Source organism: Mobula birostris, chromosome 3, assembly GCF_030028105.1.
Source record: "Mobula birostris isolate sMobBir1 chromosome 3, sMobBir1.hap1, whole genome shotgun sequence".
Taxonomy (NCBI): Eukaryota; Metazoa; Chordata; class Chondrichthyes; order Myliobatiformes; family Myliobatidae; genus Mobula; species Mobula birostris.
In genome coordinates, this window is record NC_092372.1 from 41,152,675 (window position 1) to 41,174,063 (window position 21,389).

General features: G+C 40.4%; 1 protein-coding gene across 1 annotated transcript in view; it reads left to right on the top strand.

The window, feature by feature from the left end:
* Window positions 1–21,389, top strand: part of ndufs4 (NADH:ubiquinone oxidoreductase subunit S4) — a 106,948-nt gene that overhangs the window by 72,768 nt on the left and 12,791 nt on the right. The gene's annotated exons all lie outside the window — the stretch shown is intronic.

Genomic DNA, 21,389 nt, shown 5'->3' on the forward strand with positions numbered 1-21,389 from the left:
TAGAAATGCTTTTGTAGCCTTTTCCAGTTTCATGCATCTCTACAACTCTTCTTCCAAGGTCCTCTGAAAGTTGTTTTGATTGAGGCATGGTGCACAGAAGCAGAATTTCCTTGAGAAGAACAGACTCTGTCAGTATCCTGACTTTGTGTGTCTTTTTATATAGGGCAAACCTCCTCCACAACCCACACCTTCAATTTCATCTCATTAATTGGAACACCTAGCTTCTAATAGCTTTTGTAGAAAACATTTGTAGAAGATTCACATACTTTTTTTGAACCTCGACTATGATTGCTTAAAATGGGTACTCAGTATTGACGAGAAGTACAATAATTTGTGTGTTAGTTGAGGCTGATCGGTTTGTCTATTATTGTGACTAAGTTGAATATCAGACCACATTTTATGAGTAATTAATGTAGAAAACCAGGTATTTGCAAAGGATTCACAAAGTTTTTCTTGCAGCTGTCGTTGACTTCACATGCACTGCTACATTTACCTTGGTGGATGTGCTTAGAAGGTGTTTTTGAAGTTAAGCAAGGTCATTGATGAAATACTTTGGCTATGACTTCAGCAAGTGATGAGCTTTTCATTTTGTTGCTAACTTCCTTCAATTACACAATGTGACTGTGATTACGGAGCCACTGGGTGGAGTTAAGAAGCCTGATGGTGACTCTCCATCTGGGTGCTTCACGTTGCGTTTTGTTTTTCATCCATCCAGTAAACGTGATCTTCATGTAACAACTTCATAATAGATATAGGAAGCAATACTAGCTACAGTGTACATGGCCGTCTTCAATCTCAAAAGTCTTTGGAGGGTCATCAATTAGGAGGGCCTGCAGAATAGACTTCTCAAATTCTGCTGCCCATAGAATTTTATTTCCATCTTGACACTTGCTCCACAAATGTATTCAAGCCATATTACTAAGCAGAAGATATACAGTAGAACCATTCCTGATGAAAATCAGTGTCAAGCAAGGCTGCGTCATTCCCCTAACACTTTTTTTCAAACATTCTTGCTGATATTTTTGCATCTTGTCTTCAACTACCCACCTACAGAGTGGAGTTAATCTTCAGAATTAATGAGAAACCATTGTGACCAAGTTCTATAAACAAGGTTGTCCAAATTTGAGTAGTAATGCTGCAGCATGGGAATGGTTGCACCTACCTAAAATCAAATTCCAAGCCACTATTGCTATTGAATTAAAACATACAAATGAAAAGCCCTGGTACTCAATATCTCCAATACAGAGAATCTTTACAGTCTATCAAACTGCCGTCTAACAAAATAATTCATGATTGGACATGGGAAAACATGGACCACTTCTAACATCTCAGGAGCCATGTAATGGCAGAGTTACATCATTTATGAAATTCACCTCTGCCTTCAATGTGTCAGGACAGCCTTTGGCTGAGTGAGGAAAAGTGTTTGAAGATCAAGATCTCAAACAAAATTCTCCAACTTCATCAGCAAGTTAATTGAATCAAGTCAGTTTCTTTTCTCAGCCCAGCATTCCCTGTATGCAGGCCTCAATTATTGTTCGCAACATCACTCACAAGCCTGATACCATGGACTGTAACATTCAATATATTCAGGGGTCTATTATGTGAAGGAATACCAGGCAGACATAGGAGAAGATGCAAGGTTTATTTAAATCTTCCTCAGAGAAAGCTGCAACATCCTCACTGATACCTGGGAATTGCCATACCATGAGCTTTTAGGATGGTATCAAGAGTACCTAAAGATTCTACATTAGTGATGAAAGGAGTACATTACCTCACAAACCGCCCACCTGATCAGCCAGCACCTCACCCACTGACAGTTCCCACACTGGCCTCTTTATAGTCACCTCAAAATACATGCAGTGAATGTAATGGAATAAAACAACAGGAAAGGACTAATTAAAATTATTGGGTTATTTAGAGTGTATATACTAAATTGACTCCTGTGCTAGAGATTTTGTAATTCAATGATAATATCGCGGTTTTTTAAAATCCCATCCTCTGGGTCCCCCCCCCCCCCCCCCCCCCCCGTCTTTCTTCCCGGACCTCCTGTCCCATGATCCTCTCGTATCCCCTTTTGCCTATCACCTGTCCAGCTCTTGGCTCTATCCCTCCCCCTCCTGTCTTCTCCTATCATTTTGGATCTCCCCCTCCCCCTCTAACTTTCAAATCCCTTACTCACTCTTCCTTCAGTTAGTCCTGACGAAGGGTCTTGGCCTGAAACGTCGACTGCACCTCTTCCTACAGATGCTGCCTGGCCTGCTGCGTTCACCAGCAACTTTGATGTGTGTTGCTTGAATTTCCAGCATCTGCAGAATTCCTGTTGTTATATAGTTCATCTATTCGACATTGTCATTTTGTTAAGTCATTACTGTAGAAGAAAGAGGCTGGAAATAACTTTTCTGAGAGGGGCTACAAAAGTACACGTTTTTTATAAAGTATCATTTATATGATAATATGCACATTTTGACCTTTCGAGATTGTCTAGGCACACCTGGGGGCATTTTTGGGTTTGAATGAGTTTTATTTTAATATAGAAATGGTACTAAATAGAAGCTTCGTTTCTTTAACATTATTGTACTATAGACTGACAAGCAACACTATAGGTTCAAAAGCATCTTGGACCTTAACACCTGCTTATCTTTTAATCATGAAATTGGTTCAGTTTTTTATAGTTTTATTTAGATTATACTCTGAAAAATTGACTTTGAACATAATTTATGAAATTACTTTTTTTTTGTAAATTGCTCCTGGAGATTTTCAGATCCAGTTTTACTGGATGGCGTCTGTGTTGGTAGAATGAGGTGATCACAATGGAGTGTTGTAATGCATTTTAAAAACTGAGAATTTAGCTTGTCTAGACTGACTAGGCCTACAGGGAATAGGAATATTTAGAGCTTCTTTGCCCATTAGGTGTCAAGTATATGATAGATGCCAAGCTTTTTTTTTAAACTTTGGCAATAACTCAGCTATGCTACAGTACATTACTTGCCTTCAGCAAGTAGAAACCATGAATGTAAACTAAGATGATTCTGTTTTCAAACTGGCTTGAAATCTGCAATTCTAACAGCACACTGCTAAGTTATCAACTTCTAACTGCTGAATTCATCAATAAATTATTTCTGAAAGAATGGGAACTTCTAGTTTCGATGACTCATTACTTTTTATTGCACAAATCCCAATGTAACTAAAGGTTAACTTTTAACGTTGTGGTCGGCATCAGTTTTGTTGTATAGGCATATCGAATTCAAGCCTTAATTGAAGGGGGCTGCTTTATTGTCTCATATTCTATTTAATTATTTATAACAGTTAAGGTTGAAACTTGATATACTAACACAATAGAAAATGACGGTGAAAAATGTCATGGTAATAGCATGCTAAAACGAATAACATTGACAGAAACAGTCTCAACAAATGCACGGCAACAAATTTATAGAAGAAACATTGACGCTATAATGTAATTAGAACTGTTATGGTATTTAAGTTATTTACTAATATTTCTAATTTATTACTAATATTACTAGTAATACAGTGGACTATTAAAAATGTATAAAGTGAAGGCTTAGGGAAGCAGTAATAGCTTTGCAATGAGGAAATGAGGATACTGCAATATTCAGTTATTTAGGCCATATAATAGAATTTCTGGTAGCAAGCCTAAGCTGATCATTCCACATGCCTATTTTTCCATTGTCTCGATTCATGGCTCATCTAGTCAATGGAAAAACTAGGTGTGTGGGATGATCTGTTTTATCTATTATTTAATCCTTTCCCCTTGGTAGGCTTTTGCAATAAAAAATTTAGTTCTGATTTTTCAAAGTATAATTAAAGCAACATGCTTTATAAGGAAAGGGATATTTTCATAGTGCCACCTCACTTTGTGTGAAAAGTACTTCCTGATGCTTTTCCCAGAAGAGCCTAATTTAAAAATTATGCCCTCTTGCTTTGGATTCCCTCTCATAAGGAAATAGCTTCAATAGACTACTCTTGTCAAAGCCTCCTGGCATTTTAAACATGCCAAACAGATCACTATTCAACCATTTCAATTAAAGAATGCAAGCCAAGATTACGCAACTTCTGCTGATTATTTAACTATTTTATATGCTGGTTTTCTGATAAAATTGCTGTGGTATTCCAAATGAAAATATCATTGCTAACGTGTATGGCTCACAGCAGAATCGTTGAAATTTCTCTAATTCCCTGAGTTGAATAGGAACTTCAGATTCTCCTGAGTTTCTGAGAGTTTTTTATGATTTACACAAAAATAGCCACATCATACCTGTTTAATTCTTTTTGACATTTCCTTATTTCATACTGTAAATTCTGCTGTCTCTGTTTGTACACTAGCAAAGTTTACCAATATAGTCTTTTCCTTTTGTGTATCTAGAGAAGTTCTTTTTGTTTGTTAGAGAAACTATTATAACCTGTTATAGGGAAGCATTTAATAATATAAATTATGTTTATGATATCGATTCAATGATTAAATGTTGATCAGAATTTAGGAGGTAATTTCTTCAAAATGCCATTGAAATTTTTACTTTTAGTAAGCAGATGAGACTTCAGTTCAACATCTCATCTGAACAGTGCAATCTCCCCTCAAGAAGTGTCAGCCAAGGTTATTCATCTCGTATCTCTGGAACAGCATTTGAGCATACAGTCTTCTGATCAAGAGGAGAGAGTGCTACAAATTTGAGCCTTGTCTGGCATATGTGCATTGAGAACAGGGAATAGAAGTGAGGCAACACTACAAAGCTCAGAGGTGAAGTGGAAGGACCCATGCTCTGTTGGATCTGATACTGGTAATCTGGAATCAGCATGGAGCATCAAAGAACCATGTTCAAGTTTGGAAACTTAAAACAACTGGCACCAGAACAGGCTCAAGATAACTGTTATAGTGAAGTTCAGTGCAGAACCACTGCTTTTGGTTTCTATAGAAACCAAAGATTTGGTTCCCAAAACTGAGAATTGCTCCAGTGAAAAGCAGAGAGACCAGGTGTCATTGTGGACACCAGGACGTACAAGAGACTCCAGATGATGGAACCTGAGAGAACAGTCCACTGGAAGAATGTGGCAGGTCAGGCAGCAACTGTAAAGTGAAAGGAATTGTCAGTGTTTTGGATCATTAGAATTGAATATGGAGGGTGAAAACAGTATGTATCAAGAGGGACATGGTCAAATGGGAGAAGAGAAGGAGTAGGGTTGGGAGAAATAGGCAGTTAAATAATGGATGAAGGCCGATAAATGAAAAGGGGAAATGCATCTGTGTTGGGAAGGGGAGGATGCAAGTGGTGACAACTAGGAAGGTGTTAAGTGGGAGCATAAACTCGGTGGCCATCTTATTATGTACTCAATGTAAATACCTATTCAGCCAATCATGTGCAGCAATTCAGTGCATAAAAGCATGCAGATATGGTCAAGAGGCTCAGTTGTTCATATCAAACATCGGAATGGGGAAGAAATATGATCTAAGTGACTTTGACCCTGGAATGAATGATTGATGGTGTCAGACAGGGTGGTTTGAGTGTCTCAGAAACTGCTGATCTCTTGGGATTTCACACACAGCAATCTCTACAGAGTTTGCAGAGAATGTGAAAAACAATTAGAATCCAGTGTGTGGCAGAAAACACCTTGTTAATGAGAGAGGTCAGAGGAAATTGGCTAGATTTGTTCAAACTGACAGTAACTCAACTGGCCACATGTTAACAACAGTGGTGCCCAGAAGAGCGTCTCTGAATACACAACATGTCAAATCTTGAATTAGATAGGACACAGCAGCAGCAGACCACAAACATTCATTCAGTGTCCACATTTTTAGATACAGGAGGCACCTAATAAAGTGACCACTGAGTATAAAAGCTACCGGTGTTAGAATCTGGTAAGTAAGGAAAGTGATAATATGAACCATTAGGGGAGGGGTGAAGACCGGAGGGGAGGTGATCTAGGTGGATGCAACTGTGGGAGGGTTGGAAGGTGAAAATGGATGATGGAGGAATATGTATGGAAAAGAGTGAGGGGCAAATTGGAGGATCAGGAAAAGAGTGAGGTGGGGAGAGACTGGAGGCAAAAGTGACTGGGATTTGGAAATTCAATATTTATACCTTTGGGTTATAGACCATTCAGGTGGAATATGATGTTGCTCTAGTTTGCTTTTGTGTCCAGCCCTGGCAGTGGAGAAGAGAGAGAACAGGTCACTATGGGAATGGGAAGCAGAATTAAAATGTCATGCTCCGGATGACCATTGCTGTCAGAACACAGGTGCTCTACAAGTTAGTTTTCTAGGCTGTGCTTGGTCCCTCTGATTTACAGGTGTCTGTGTGGAGGGCAGCAAATGGAGTAGACAAGCTTAAGGAAGTGCATGTGAATCTTTGCCTCATCTGGAGGGCTATTTAGATCCCTGGATGGTGGTGAGGGAAGCAGTTGAAGAACAAATGTTGCACTCCTTGTGATTATGAACAACTGATTGGTGCCAAGCAATGTCAGATTATTGTTTTTGCTGTGGAGGGGAGACTTGAGCTTTGAAGAAGGACAATATATTGGAGCTATTTCCACTGGAATAAATAAGACTATGCTGTGGTTTATTTATTTATTTTTATCTGCACACGTGTGTGTGTCCGTCCGTCCGTCCACTCAGAGCAGAATTGCACTGATTACTAGCGTAGAGTCGTCATCTGAATGATGCAGTTTTGGTACTTTTAGGCTGCTATTTTGCATATTACAAAGTAACAAATTCAGTTCTTAATTTTACTCAGCCAAAAGCATAGCAGATTAGTGTTGTATTACATTTCTTTCCATACTACTACATATTCATACAGCTTTTATGATTTACATTTTAATGAATATATCTCACGTTAATAAATTGGAAAGGGATTTGAACCAATGTACATCATCCCTAATGATATTAATCAACTGTATTGCTTTCTTACAATGCAGATATTGCAATGAAGTTTACTGCAAATCGAACAATGGCTTGTAGTTCAATTCTCTTCTTTCCCACTTGGATATCCAGACATAAGCAGCAAAAACTGTTTGAAGGATGCAGTAGTGCTAGTTATAGTTTACAGGTAGAAACCTGCAATGATGTTGAAAATAATGTATTTTAGAAAATAGAACAGTACAGCACAGGAACAGGCCCTTCAGTCTACAATATTGTGCAGAATCAAATAAATCAATAATGAAATGCCCAATTACTGTGCCTACACAATATCCATATTCTTCCATTTGTCTCGCATTCATGTTGTCAAGTACATTTATAATCAAAGTACGTATGCAGAATATAACTCTGAGATTCATCCTCCCGCAGGCAGCCTCAAAACAAGAAACACTATGAAACCTGTTCAAAGAAAAACATCAAAGGCCTAACGCGCAAAAAAAGAACAAATTGCACAAACAGCAAAATGTGAGCAAATAGCACATAGAATATCAACGGCAAACCAGAAGTCCAGGAATATTCAGTTCAGTTCTGCACCGCTAGCCTACTAAAGGCCGCAGAGCCCGTCTTCAGTGTGCCTATCTAAACATCCCTTAAAAGTCCCTAAGATATCTGCCTCTACTACCATCCCAGGCAACATATTCTGGACACCCATCATTCTCCATGAGTATTAAAAAAAAATTGCCCCTCGCATCTCTTTTGAAATTGCCCCTCGCATCTCTTCTCACCTTAAATGCATGTTGTCTGGTATTAGACATGCCATCTGTTATTAGATGTTTCAAACCTAGGAAAAACACAGTCTGCCTACTCTATCTATGCCTCTCATAATCTTGTAAACCTCTATTAGATCTTCCCTCAGCCTCCGTCACTCCAAAGGAAACAACCCAAGTTTGTCCAGCCTCTAATTCAGGCAGAATCTCAGTAAACCTCTTCTGCACCCTCTCCAAAACCTCAACATCCTTTCTGTAATTGAGGCAATCAGAACTGCATGTAGTACTCCAGATGCAACCATGCGTGTGTGTGTGTGTGTGTGTGTGCGCGCTCGCGCACCCTTAACTCCTGGTGGAGTCATCAGGGCGCCGTCGTGACAAGTTTTTTGCACCAATCTTTTTGGTGTGCTCATCGTACAGCATGTCTTGGGCATCTGAAACCTGGCGGAGCCCATCCCTCTCCAGGTTTTTTTTATGAGGTTGAGTTGTTAGCTTGACCCTCAACCCGCCGGCCGGATTCGACCTCAGGACCTCTTGCCCAGAAATCCAGCACTGATGCCACTATGCCACCAGCTGACTAGAGTTTTATAAAGCTGTGACATTACTTCCTGACTTGGTGCCTCGACTGATAAGAGGCAAGCATGCCATATGCCTTCTTGACGACCCTATCAATCTGTGTAGTCACTTTCAGATCCCTCTGCTCATCAACACTGTTAAGGGTCTTGTCTCTTTACGTTTGACGTACCAAAGTGCAACACTTCACAATTGACTGTGTTAAACTCCTTCTACTTCTCCACCCATATCTGTAACTGTATCCTGCTGTATTTTTTGCCAGTCACCTACACCATCCACAGCACCACCAATTTTTGTATCATCTACAAACTTACTAACTCACCCATTTTCATTCAGGTCATTTAGATACATCACAAACAGCAGAGATCACAGTACAGATCACTGCAGAGCATCACTAATCATGGATCACCAGCTAGAATAAATCTCTTTGACCACCTCTGTCTCCTATGGGCAAGCCAGTTCTGAATCCAAACTTCCCATTTACCATTGATCCCATGCATCGTAATCTTTTGGAGAGGCCTCTGGAACTGCAGATGCTGGAAATCTGAAATTTAAAAAAAACAGAAAATGTGGAAAATACTCAGCAGACCAGGAAAATCTTGGTGCAAAGAGAAACTGGTAACGTTTCTGTTTCTGGGATGTGACCCTTTGTCAGGACTGGAAAAGGTAGAAAATACAGACATAAACAATCAAGCATGATGTACTTCTCACTGCTATGTAAATTCATCTGATCTCACCCTATCAGAAATATTCCATTTGTTCTACCCATCCCTTACTGCAAAAGGGAAACTTGTTAATTCCTTTTTCCAGTTTTAACAAAACGGTCTCAGACCTAAAACATTAACTTTATCTCTCTTTGGCCAAATGTTGCTGCATCTGCGGAGTGTTTTCAGCAATGTTAGATTTATAATGTGTTTTGTTGCAAATCTTTAACAAATTGCTATTTCTAATAACTGTGGAATAATCTAATGAATTGCATTTTTATCAAAATAGAAATGCTATAACATATACATGATACTTCACTGCAGTTTTTTCCAGCCTGATGCAATACAGTCGGTCCTCCTTATCCGTGAAGGATTGGTTCCGGGACCCCTCGCGGATACCAAAAAACGCAGATGCTCAAGTCCCTTATTCAACCTGTCTCAATGCGGTGGACCTTACGACCCAGCGGAACCCCGGACCTTATTTAACCTGTCTTAGTGTGGTGGACATTAGGGTCCGGCGGCGGAGCTCTGACTCCACAGTATTTCTGTTCACAAAAATAATCACGATCACGATTGAAAATAAAGTGGAAATAATAAAGCAATCTGAAAGAGGTGAAGCACCATCAGTCATTGGAGAAGTGTTAGGCTACATTCGGTCAACGATCTGAACAATTTTAAAGGATAAAGTGAGAAAGGCCCTGCCCTGATGAAAGCTACAATTATTACTAAGCAATGCAGTGGTTTAATTATTGGGTTTGGGGTTTTTGATCCTCCACATCAACCCGGCACGGATGGAGAGTGCGCTCGGTAGCGGTCTGTCACTGGATCGAACTCGGGAACTTCCGTTCCTGAGCCTGGCATTGAAACATACGTTTCTTAAATGTTTTATATGCATAGAAAGGTAAAATATATACTATATACTAAGACAAATGTTTGACTGACGCTAAATAATACCGAATGTACCTGTTCTGACTTACTTAGTAAGAGAACTTGCTTTTTTTTTTATCCTGATCCACGATAACCTACGCACATCCTCCCGTATACTTTAAATCATCTCTAGATTGCTTATAATACCTAATACAATGTAAATGCTATGTAAATAGTTGTTAAACTGCATTGTTTAGGGAATAATGACATGAAAAAAAAGTCTGTACATGCTCAAACAACAAGTGCTGGAAGAGCACTTCCGGGTTTTCTCGATTCGCGGTTGGTTGAGTTCGCGCATGTGGTACTCGCGGATAAGGAGGGCCGACTGTATTCAGTGCATTCCTGTGATAATTCAAAGTACAAGATGACATTCCATCTGTTAGCATAAATTACATGGCATCAATATGATTTCAATTTTCATTTATTCCATAACCGGTAAACCAGAGGTGCTTATAACTTGTGGAGGCTAAGTCACTGGTTGTACTTAAAGCAGACGTAGATAGGTTCTTGACTAGTAAAGGTGTCAAAAGTTACAGAGAGAAGGCAGGAGCATGGGGTTGGGGGGGGGATATTAAATCAGCCATGATGGAATGGCGGAGCAGATTCAATGGGCCAAATGGGCTAATTCTGCTCTTGTGTCTTATGGTCTAAGCCCACAGCGTGAAATGAATGGAAGGCAGTAATCTGTGTCCTTTTACCATCGTCTTTGCAATGGCTACACCAAACTTCAGTACTTTTCTCAGCATGCAGAAGTGCATGGTTGCTGACTGCTTCTTGCACTGTAAGATTAGCAGAATTTGGATAGATCAAAGTACATTTTTCATCCAATGGCAGTTGTTGCTAGTCTCAGTAAACATGGAGTCTGTGGAGCATAGAGTCTTATGTTGTGCAAGGCACAAGATAACTCTCGACAATGACTATAGCATTTCTTTCTAGATGGATGATGCTCTCATCCACATTGCAGCTGCATTTTTGTATAAAGAGATCAATATTCTGGCTATTTTTATGTTAAAAAATGTACTTTATTCATAGAAATATGTACAGAGGAATTACAAACTAATTAGTATGTGTCTGTCTTCATATCCATTGTTTCATGTAAAGTGCATTCCATTTGCAATGCATCAGTGCCACTCATGTTTGCTCTTTAATGCATGAAGTGTTTCAAAAGCTGGATTACACAGAACTTAGTTCCTCTGAGTCCAGTGTTGGTGGGAGTTTAAATTGTGGTCCTTCTCCACAGAACCTTTGTAATGGCCGCAGTGAGGTTCAGTCTGTCTCTCCGCACATACTCATACATCCGGGAATCTGCCAACTGGCAGCATTCACTTACAAAGATTTCATTACGCAGAAGACCAACAAGTTTCTGGCAGACTCAAGTGAACCTTTCACTTAGTTGAAGATTTTCCAGCACCAGCTGATGTTTATCTTCGTAGGCATCCCTAGTAGCACCTTTTAGATGAGAGAGTCCTCTGTAACACACCTGCTCAGAGCAAACCTTAACAAGGGCCATTGTATCCTTTTCCAGACTTCGGCAAATGCATAGTACATAAAGGGATGGATTATTGTTGTCCACAGTATAGTATAAGCTGAGAGTAAGACTTCCTACTGTGAAGGAAAGATCTGACAGGGAAGGCCCTCTCATTCACCTTGGGTCAGTCTGTTCAAGTAGCCAGTTAGATTTCCTTCTCTAGTTTTGTTTAACACACACACACTAGATAAAGACACCTAATCTATGCAAGGTTTCTGGCGGTAGATTTACAGGGGTAGTGTTTTCTAGCAAGCAATTCATTACTGGATTCACTAGCTTGCATATTATTCACTTCAGATAATTTCTAGACTGGGTAGACAGCACATTTGGGAAGCAGATGGGTGCAAGGGACATTAATTTCCCAGGAGATCCACTGACATGGCTGTAGACTAAAGCTGTGAACAGTTTGACTGGTTCTACAACTATTCCTTTTTTAAAAAAAAATTGCTTCCACTCCAACCCGGTGAAGTTTATCAAAATTATCAGTAGAGAAAGGAATAAATTAAACAACCTTCTACAGTAAAACATTACTGTAACAAGCTAGTTAATCTAGACAAATGAATTGTTTAAATTTATAGCAATAACTCATATGAATAAATTTAACTGTGCAAAACGGTTACGTCTTTCCAACTTCTTTTTCTCCATCCATCCTAGAAATATATAACTTTGGAAAGCTAATAACAAAACCCATCCTCATCAACATTTATGTATGTTGCATGATAAAATGTAAATGGAAAACTCTTCCAGAATGCTCTTAGTCATTGCACCTTTTCATGATTTTGTTTGGGATTTTGCATATAGACGTCTAAATATGCACATTAGTGGATGAGTGTAATTCATTTATGCTATCAATTGTACAGGCCCCTCATCAGAATCTCTCCTTTGCTACAAATGCCAGTCTTGCTTCAATGATCCTTAACGGTCTCCTGTCTCAATATGTCTCAGCCTATGAAATTAAACTTTGTGGGCTGTCTTTAACTTGTAGGTTTACCTCTTGCCCACAGAATCAGAATCAGGTTTGATATCATCAGCAAATGTCATGACAGCAATACAATGCAATACATGATAAGATATAAAATAAACCGTGACTCACAGTATATTAAATAGTATATTAAATAGTTAAATTAAATAAGTAGTACAAAAATAAATCAGTGAGGTGCTATTCATGGGTTCAATGTCCATTCAGAAATCGGATGGCAGAGGGGAAGAAGCTGTTCTTGAATCACTGAATGTGTGCCTTCAGGCTTCTGTACCTCCTTCCTGATGGTAACAGTGAGAAAAGGGGCATGTCCTGGGTGGTGGGAATCCTTAATGATGAATGCTGCCTTTTTGAGGCACTGTTCCTCGAAGATGTCTTGGATACTATGGAGGCTAATACCCATAATGGAACTGACTAATTTTACAACTCTCTGTACCTTACTACAAGTATGTCAGTAGAACCCCCCCCCCCACCACATACCAGACAGTGATCAGTGTTCTGATCACGCACGCACACACCTTTTGCTACTAGCGCACAAAGGAATTTAAACTGTGCATAAAAGGTTGTCACCCTTTACCTCATTGGCATGTTAAGTATCGTATTTCCTTTTCCAGTTTCTGATGCAGAAAGTGTTGACAATGTGGAGCTGGTGATGATTTGTCTGCAGATTTTAGAATTAGCTTATTTGTATTGTTTTTATTGAAGAAATTATTCAGTACACACGTTGTTGTCACTGGGCAAAAAATTGCACAGCTCAAAATTTTTGCGTACACTGGTCATTGCAAATTAGAGGGAACATTGATGGTGATGCAGCCAGTGAGAATGCTCTCCACAGTATAACTGTAGAAACGTTGGAGTGTTTTAGGTGACATACCAAATCTCCTCAAACTCCTAATGAAATCTAGCCACTGTCTTGCCTTCTTTATAGCTGCATCAATGTTGGAATCAGGTTAGGTTCTCAGAGATATTAACACACAGGACCTTGAAATTGCTCACTCTTTCCACTTATGATCCCTCTATGAGGATTAGTCTATGTTCTCTCGATGTACCCTTTTTGAAGTCCACAATCAGTTCTTTGGTCTTACTGACATTGCAAGGTTGTTGCTGCGACACCACTCAACTAGCTGGTATAACTCGCTCCTGTATGCCCTCTCATCACCATCTGAATTTCTGCCAACAATACTTATACCATCAGCAAATTTGTAGACGGTATTTGTGTTGTACCTAAGCACACATTCCTGAGCTGCACCAGTGTTGATCGTCAGTGAGTTGAAGATGTTATTACCAATACTCACAGATTGGGGTCTTCCGGTTAGGAAGTCGAGGATCCAGTTGCAGAGGGAGATGCAGAGGACCAGGCTCTGTAACTTTTCGATCAGGGTTGTAAGAATGATGGTGTTAAATGCTGAACTATGGTCAATAGACATCATCATCCTGACGTACAATTTTGTATTGTCCAGGTGATCTAAGGCTGCATGGGGAGCCAATGAGATTGTGTCTGCGATAGACCTATTGTGGTGATAGGCAAATTGCAGTAGCTGCACGTCATTATTGAGGCAAGAGTTGATTCTAGCCATGACCAACTACTCAAAGCATTTCATCACTGTAGACATAAGTGCCACTGGACAATGGTCGTTACAGCAGCTCACTCTGTTCCTCTTGAGCACTGGTATAATTGTTGCCCTTTTGAAGCAGGTGGAAACTTTTGACTGTAGCAGTGAGAGATTGAAAATGTCTTTGAACACCCCTGTCAGCAGTTCGGCACAAGTTTTCAGAGCCTTACCAGGTAATCCATCAGGGCCTGCTGCCTTGTGAGGGTTCACCTTCCTGAAAGGTAGGCTGACATTGGCCTCTGAGGCAGAGATCACAGGGTCACTGGATACGGCAGGGATCCTCATAGTTGTAGTTCTACTCTCCCTTTCAAAGTAAGCATAAAAGGCATTGAGCTCATTTAGGAGTGAAACATCACTGCCATTCATGATGTTGAGTTAACCCCCAGAACCCCCACTTGATTATAATTGTGATCTTCTGTATCCTCCTCCAGCAAGACCAGTAGCTCAGACACACAGTCTGTGTTTTCAGTGACAGCAACTCATATGGCATTTCTGGTGTGCATTGCAGAAGTAAAGCCATTAAGTTTGTATCTTCATAAGGCTTTCTCATATCTCAATATGTTGTGAACATGATGCTACAGTAGCATTCTGAAGGTATTGCAAACAGAACGGTACATGACACCTAGGCTATCATACCAAATTAAACTAACCTCTTTCTGCACATAATCTATATCCCACCATTCCATAAATGTTCATGCACCTATTTAAAAGCCTCTTGAACTCAACTAATCTGCTTTCACTACCAATCCTGGTACCTGAAAATATAAAAATATATTTTTAAAAAAATACCCCAGACATCCTCTTTTAAACTAACTAACTTACTTTCTCTCTCTCTCTCTCTCTCTCTCTCTCTCTCCCTCTCTCTCTCTCTCCCTCTCCCTCTCCCTCTCCCTCTCCCTCTCCCTCTCCCTCTCCCTCTCCCTCTCCCTCTCCCTCTCCCTCTCCCTCTCCCTCTCCCTCCCCCCCCCCTCCCACCCACCTTTAAGCTATGTCCTCTGGTATTCAACATTTCTATCCAAGGAGAAAAGTTCCGGTTGTGTATCCTATCTATTACATCTCAGAATTTTATAAGTTTCTATCAAGGTTCCCCTCATCCTCCAGTGCTCCAGAGAAAACAATCCTGAGTTTGTCTAACCTTGTACAAAACGTTGGACTCCAGCAAATACCAGTAGTAAAATTTACTGATTTTTCAAAATTTTTTTGCCTTAGACAGGATTTAATTTTGTATGGGAATAAATATCCCCGAACAAATCATGACCAAATTGTGCAAAATCTGTATCCTATCTAATCATAGCCTATTCATTCATTTTTTTGAAGGAACTTGATCTTGTTGTTAACTCCAGCCACATCAGGGAGACTTGAGTCCATCCAGACACTTCTTCAATATTGATTCAAGTCAACTGAATCAATATTAAAGAAATTTTTAAAACTGCTGCTGCTTGAGAGTTCTGCTTTTCCCATAACTGGTCATGAATGTTAGGCACCAATGAGTATAAACTGGACTGATTTTTTTGGAGAGGGTTAGTCCACCTATGTCAAAAAGTGGCTGAGAGTCTGATTATATTAGATGTGGACATTTGAATGTCTTCACTTGTTATTTTAACTAAGCTTTAAGTTTCAATGGGTATCAAAATAACTTGTTTATATTCTGAGGCTATAGACAATAGACAAAGGTGCAGGAGTAGGCTATTCGACCCTTCAAGCCAGCACTGCCATTCACTGTGATCATGGCTGATCATCTACAATCAGTATCCAGTTCCTGCTTATCCCCATAACCTTTGATTCCGCTACCTGTAAGAACTCTGTCCATCTCTTTCTTGAAAACATCCAGAGACTTGGCCTCCACTGCCTTCTGAGGCAGAACATTCCACATATCCACCACTCTCTGGGTGAAAAAGTTTTTCCTCAGCTCCGTTCTAAATGGCCTACCCCTTATTCTTAAACTGTGGCCTCTGGTTCTGGACTCACCCATTAGCGGGAACATGCTTCCTGCCTCCAGTGTGTCCAATCCCTTAATAATCTTATATGTTTCAATCAGATCCCCTCTCATCCTTCTAAATTCCAGTGTATACAAGCCCATTTGCTCCAATCTTTCAACATATGACAGTCCCACCATCCTGGGAATTAACCTTGTGAACCTACGCTGCATTCCCTCAATAGCAAGAATGTCCTTCCTCAAATTTGGAGACCAAAACTGCTCACAATACTCCAGGTGTGGTCTCACCAGGGCCCTGTACAGCTGCAGAAGGACCTCTTTGCTCCTATACTCAATTCCCCTTGTTACAAAGGCCAGCATGTCATTAGCTTTCTTCACTGCCTGCTGTAACTGCATGCTTGCTTTCAGTGACTGATGTACAAGAACACCTAGATCTCGTTGTACTTCCCCTTTTCCTAACAACTCCATTTAGATAATAATCTGCCTTCCTGTTCTTAACACCAAAGTGGATAACCTCACACTTATCCACATTAAACTGCATCTGCCATGCATCCGCCCACTCACCCAGCCTGTCTAAGTCATCCTGCATTCTCATAACATCCTCCTCACATTTCACACTGCCATCCAGCTTTGTGTCATCTGCAAATTTGTTAATGTTACTTTTAATCCCTTCATCTAAATCATTAATGTATATTGTAAACAGCTGCGGTCCCAGCACTGAACCCTGCGGTACCCCACTGGTCACCGTCTGCCATTCTGAAAGGGACCCGTTAATCACTACTCTTTGTTTCCTGTCAGTCAGCCAATTTTCAATCCATGTCAGTACTCTGCCCCCAATACCATGTGCCCTATGTGGAACTTTCTCAAAGGCTTTCTGAAAGTCCAGGTACACTACATCCGCTGGCTCTCCCTTGTCCATTTTCGTACTTACATCCTCAAAAAATTCCAGAAGGTTAGTCAAGCACGATTTCCCCTTTGTAAATCCATGCTGACTCGGACCTATCCTGTTACTGCCATCCAAATGTGTCGTAATTTCATCTTTTTTAATTGACTCCAGCATCTTTCCCACCACTGACGTCAGGCTAACCAGTCTATAATTCCCTGTTTTCTCTCTCCCTGCTTTCTTGAAAAGTGGAACAACATCAGCCACCCTCCTATCCACAGGAACTGATCCTGGGTCTATAGAACATTGGAAAATGATTACCAATGTGTCCACGATTTCTAAAGCCACCTCCTTAAGTACCCTGGGATGCAGACCATCAGGTCCCGGGGACTTATCAGCCTTCAGAACCAGCAGTCTATCCAACACCATTTCTTGCCTAATATAAATTTCCTTTAGTTCATCCATTACCCTAGGACCTTTGGCCACTATTATATCTGGGAGATTGTTTGTGTCTTCCCGAGTGAAGACAGATCCAAAGTACCTGTTCAACTCGTCTGTCATTTCCTTGTTCCCCATAATAAATTCACCCTTTTCTGTCTTCAAGGGCCCAATTTTGGTCTGAACTATTTTTTTCCTTTTTGCATACCTGCAGAAGCTTTTACTATCCTCCTTTATATCCTTGGCTAGTTTACTCATTTTTCTCTCCGTGTATTACCTTTTTAGTTATCTTCTGTTGCTCTTTAAAAGTTTCCCAATCCTCCGGCTTCCTACTCATCTTTGCTATGTTATACTTCTTCTCTTTTATCTTTATACTGTCCTTTACTTTCCTTGTCAGCCACAGCCTCCCCTTACTCCCCTTAGGATCTTTCTTCCTCTTTGGACTGAACTGATCCTGCACCTTCTTACCTTGAAATACCTGACATTGTTGTTCGACTGTCATCCCTGCTAGGGTATTGTTCCATCGAACTTTGGCCAGCTCCTCCCTCATAGCTCCATAGTTCCCTTTGTTCAACTGTAATACTGACACTTCCGATTTTCCCTTCTCCCTCTCAATTTGTAGGTTAAAACTTATCATATTATGGTCACTACCTCCTAATGGCTCCTTTACCTTGAGGTCCCTGATCAAATCCGGTTCATTGCACAACACTAAATCTAGAATTGCCTTCTCTCCAGTACAAACTGTTCTAAGAATCCATCTCGGAGGCACTCCACAAACTCCCTTTCTTGGGGTCCAGTACCAACCTGATTCTTCCAGTCTACCTGCATGTTGAAATCCCCCGTAACAACTGTGGCATTACCTTTGCTACATGCCAATTTTAACTCTTGATTCAACTTACACCCTACATCCAGACTACTTTTTGGGGGCCTGTAGATAACTCCCATTAGGGTCTTTCTACCCTTAGAATTTCTCAGTTCTATCCATACTGACTCTACGTCGCCTGATTCTGTGTTCCCCCTCGCAAGGGACTGAATATCATTCCTCACCAACAGAGCCACCCCACCCCCTCTGCCCATCAATCTGTCCTTTCCATAGGACGTATACCCTTGAATATTCATTTCCTAGGCCCTGTCCACTTGAAGCCATGTCTCTGTTATTCCCACAACATCATACTTGCCAATTTCCAACTGTGCCTCAAGCTGGTTTACTTTATTTTTTATACTTCGTGCATTCATATATACTTTGAATTCATTACTCCCCTCACCTTTCATATCAATTCCTGTTTCACTTGGCCATACTGTATGATCCCTTCTTGAGCTTTCTGCTCTGTTGATTCTGTTGTCTTTCTTAACTTTTCTTATTCTCACTTTCCCTTTAACTCTATCCTTATATTTGCAGTTCGTCCCCTCCCCCCCCCCCCCCCCCCAACTACTTAGTTTAAACACATCCGTGTTGCAGTGGCAAACCTGCCTGCCAGAATGCTGGTCCCCTGCCTATTAAGGTGCAACCCGTCCCTTCTGTACAATTCATCCTTACCACAAAACATACCCCAGTGGTCCAAGAATGTAAATCCTTGCTTCCTGCACCAGTTCCTCAGCCACACTTTCAGATCCATTATCTCCCTGTTCCTGCCCACTCTAGCACGAGAAACTGGAAGCAAACCGGAGATAACCACCTGGAAGTCCTGCTTTTCAGCCTTCTTCCGAGTTCTCTGAATTCACTCTGTAGAATGTCTTTCCTCTTCTTCCCCACGTCATTTGTGCCGACATGCACCACCACTTCTGGATGTTCACCTTCATCCTTGAGGATTCCCTGCAATCGGTCCATGATGTCCTGGATCCTGGTACCAGGGAGGCAACACACCATCCTTAAATCTTGCTTGTTGCTGCAGATTTCTGCACTTCTCACTATGGAGTCTCCTACTACCACGGCTCTGCCTGACGTCTGTCTCCTCGGCTTTGCTTCAGAGCCAATTTTCGACTGGCAGAGCTGACCGCCTCTCAGGCTGGCAGTGTCTTCTGTCCCGACAGCTTGCAAGAGGGTGAACCTGTTTAGGAGAGGTACATCCCCCCAGGATCTCCAGTACTTCAAGCGTCCTTTCCTTCCTCATCGTCGCCACCCTTCTCTCTTCCGGTATCCTCGGTGTAACGACCTCACTGTAGGTCCTGTCCAGAAAACTCTCGTTTTCCCGGATGAACCTGAGGTCATCCAGTTGCTTCTCCAATGCTGCAATATGGTCCTTCAGAAGCTGAATCTGGACACATTTTCCACAGTTGTAGGAGCCAGAGGCACCATCAGTGTCCCTGACCTCCCACATCATGCACGCAGCACACTGAATCAGCCTAGCGGTCATTTCTTCACTACTTCTCCCCCTTTCCTACTGTGGCATAGTGTCCTCTTTCAGCCTCCTCGCCAAAGACTCTCGAGCCAAAGGCTTGCACTTTCCTCACAAGGCACTTCCCTTGACAAGGCCGCTCCCTTAGAGCCCTTAGGCTAGAATTTTGTTTACTCTCACTCTCTCAAATATACTGCCTGCCTGAATATACTCAACATTTTTCAGCACCTGCAGTTGTTTTTACTTTGCAAATATTAACTAGTATGCAATTTTCTAGAGAATTTTAGATAGAACACTTATTTTTCTTGACAGTGCCATATTTACAAAATGGATGATTTGCTTATCTCACATTGTAGAGCAAGAAATCGAAACACATTCAGGATAGATGCTTACTTGGATTGAGGCAATTTTCCATATTTTTGGACCCTTCAATCCATTTGTTTGGATTGTGGAATTGAATGATGGGGACCAGAGTCTAGCTGCAGCATGAGCTAGAGAGTATAGCTTTTCAGATTCTGTAGTTACAGTAGTTGTTGACCTACTCAGATATTGTTTTCATTTATGTTTAATTATAACTCACAAATGAAAAGAAAGGTTGATCTTGTCTTTAGAAATGTCAACATTCACAGGGCCTCACAAAAATGTTTAGTAATTAGTAATGTATTGTGCCATTTCTTAATCCTATAATTTTATTGTTTATTAGACATAATTTTTAAAAGCTTGATGATTTTGCTGCTTTAAAACAGTCACTTCCTAAATGAACTGATAAATGACAGCAGATCTGACAAGTGTTATGCATAAATATAGATGGAAAGTCAAATCAGTTATTTGCGTGCTATGAAAAGTAAGCATTTTTCTTTGATCAATCGGACCTAACGGTGTACGATTCTTCTGATTCTGATCAGTTCCATTAATCGGATGGTTACTCTATAAGAAACTGCTTATTGACTGGCAGATGATGATTCTGTCTGGGAGTACGAAAGACAAGTGAAGTATTGATATTCACAAAGAGCAGTTTGGTGAAATAATATTAATATTCAGAATATTTTGAAGTTCTTATGTGCAAATTGAAAATGGGACTAGCAAAAATACTTCTGTTGCTTGTTCAGTTATATTTTTCCATTCTATTCATTTTAAGGAGGATATGTTTGGCACAGTCAGTAAAAACTAAACATCTGTTAATTGTTTAAATCTGGTATTTTTTTCATTCTACAAGAACTTTCATGATGAGCACTGGATCATAAGATTTAATAGGTCCTTTTATCCTGTGCAAAAGAGAGATTGTGAATTTGGCCTCGGTAGCAAAATATATAGCTGAGAAAGATAATTTGTTTGCAATAAATTAGAACACAATTTTTTCTGAGTTGCTCCCCGTATTTTTTTTAAATTAATGCTTGTTCCTGAGATGAGCATGTTTTGGGCAAGACTAGCATTTATTATATATCTCTAATTGCTGCCTGACCCAAATTGGTCTCTGAGCCATTTTAGAGGGCAATTGAAAGTCAATCACATCATTGAAATTGATGTTGTATATACTGTATATGAGGGCCAGGTAAGAAAGTCCCTTCTTCTTTGAAGATCAGTAGTGAACTGGAGAGGTTTTAAAGACTGCTCATTAAGCTCATCATTATTTAAATCATTTTTATAATTCAGATATAACATAATTAAATGAATTTAACCATTTTTACCCCCCTTCTCTTCCCTCCCTCATCCAGCTGCCTGCTGAAGTGGTTAGACACAAATGCATGTTTCCTGTCTTCTGGATAAGGCTCCAGTAATAGAAATAATATTCTGTTTATATACTGGTGAAAACATACTTAGTTTAATTTGTCATTTAGCC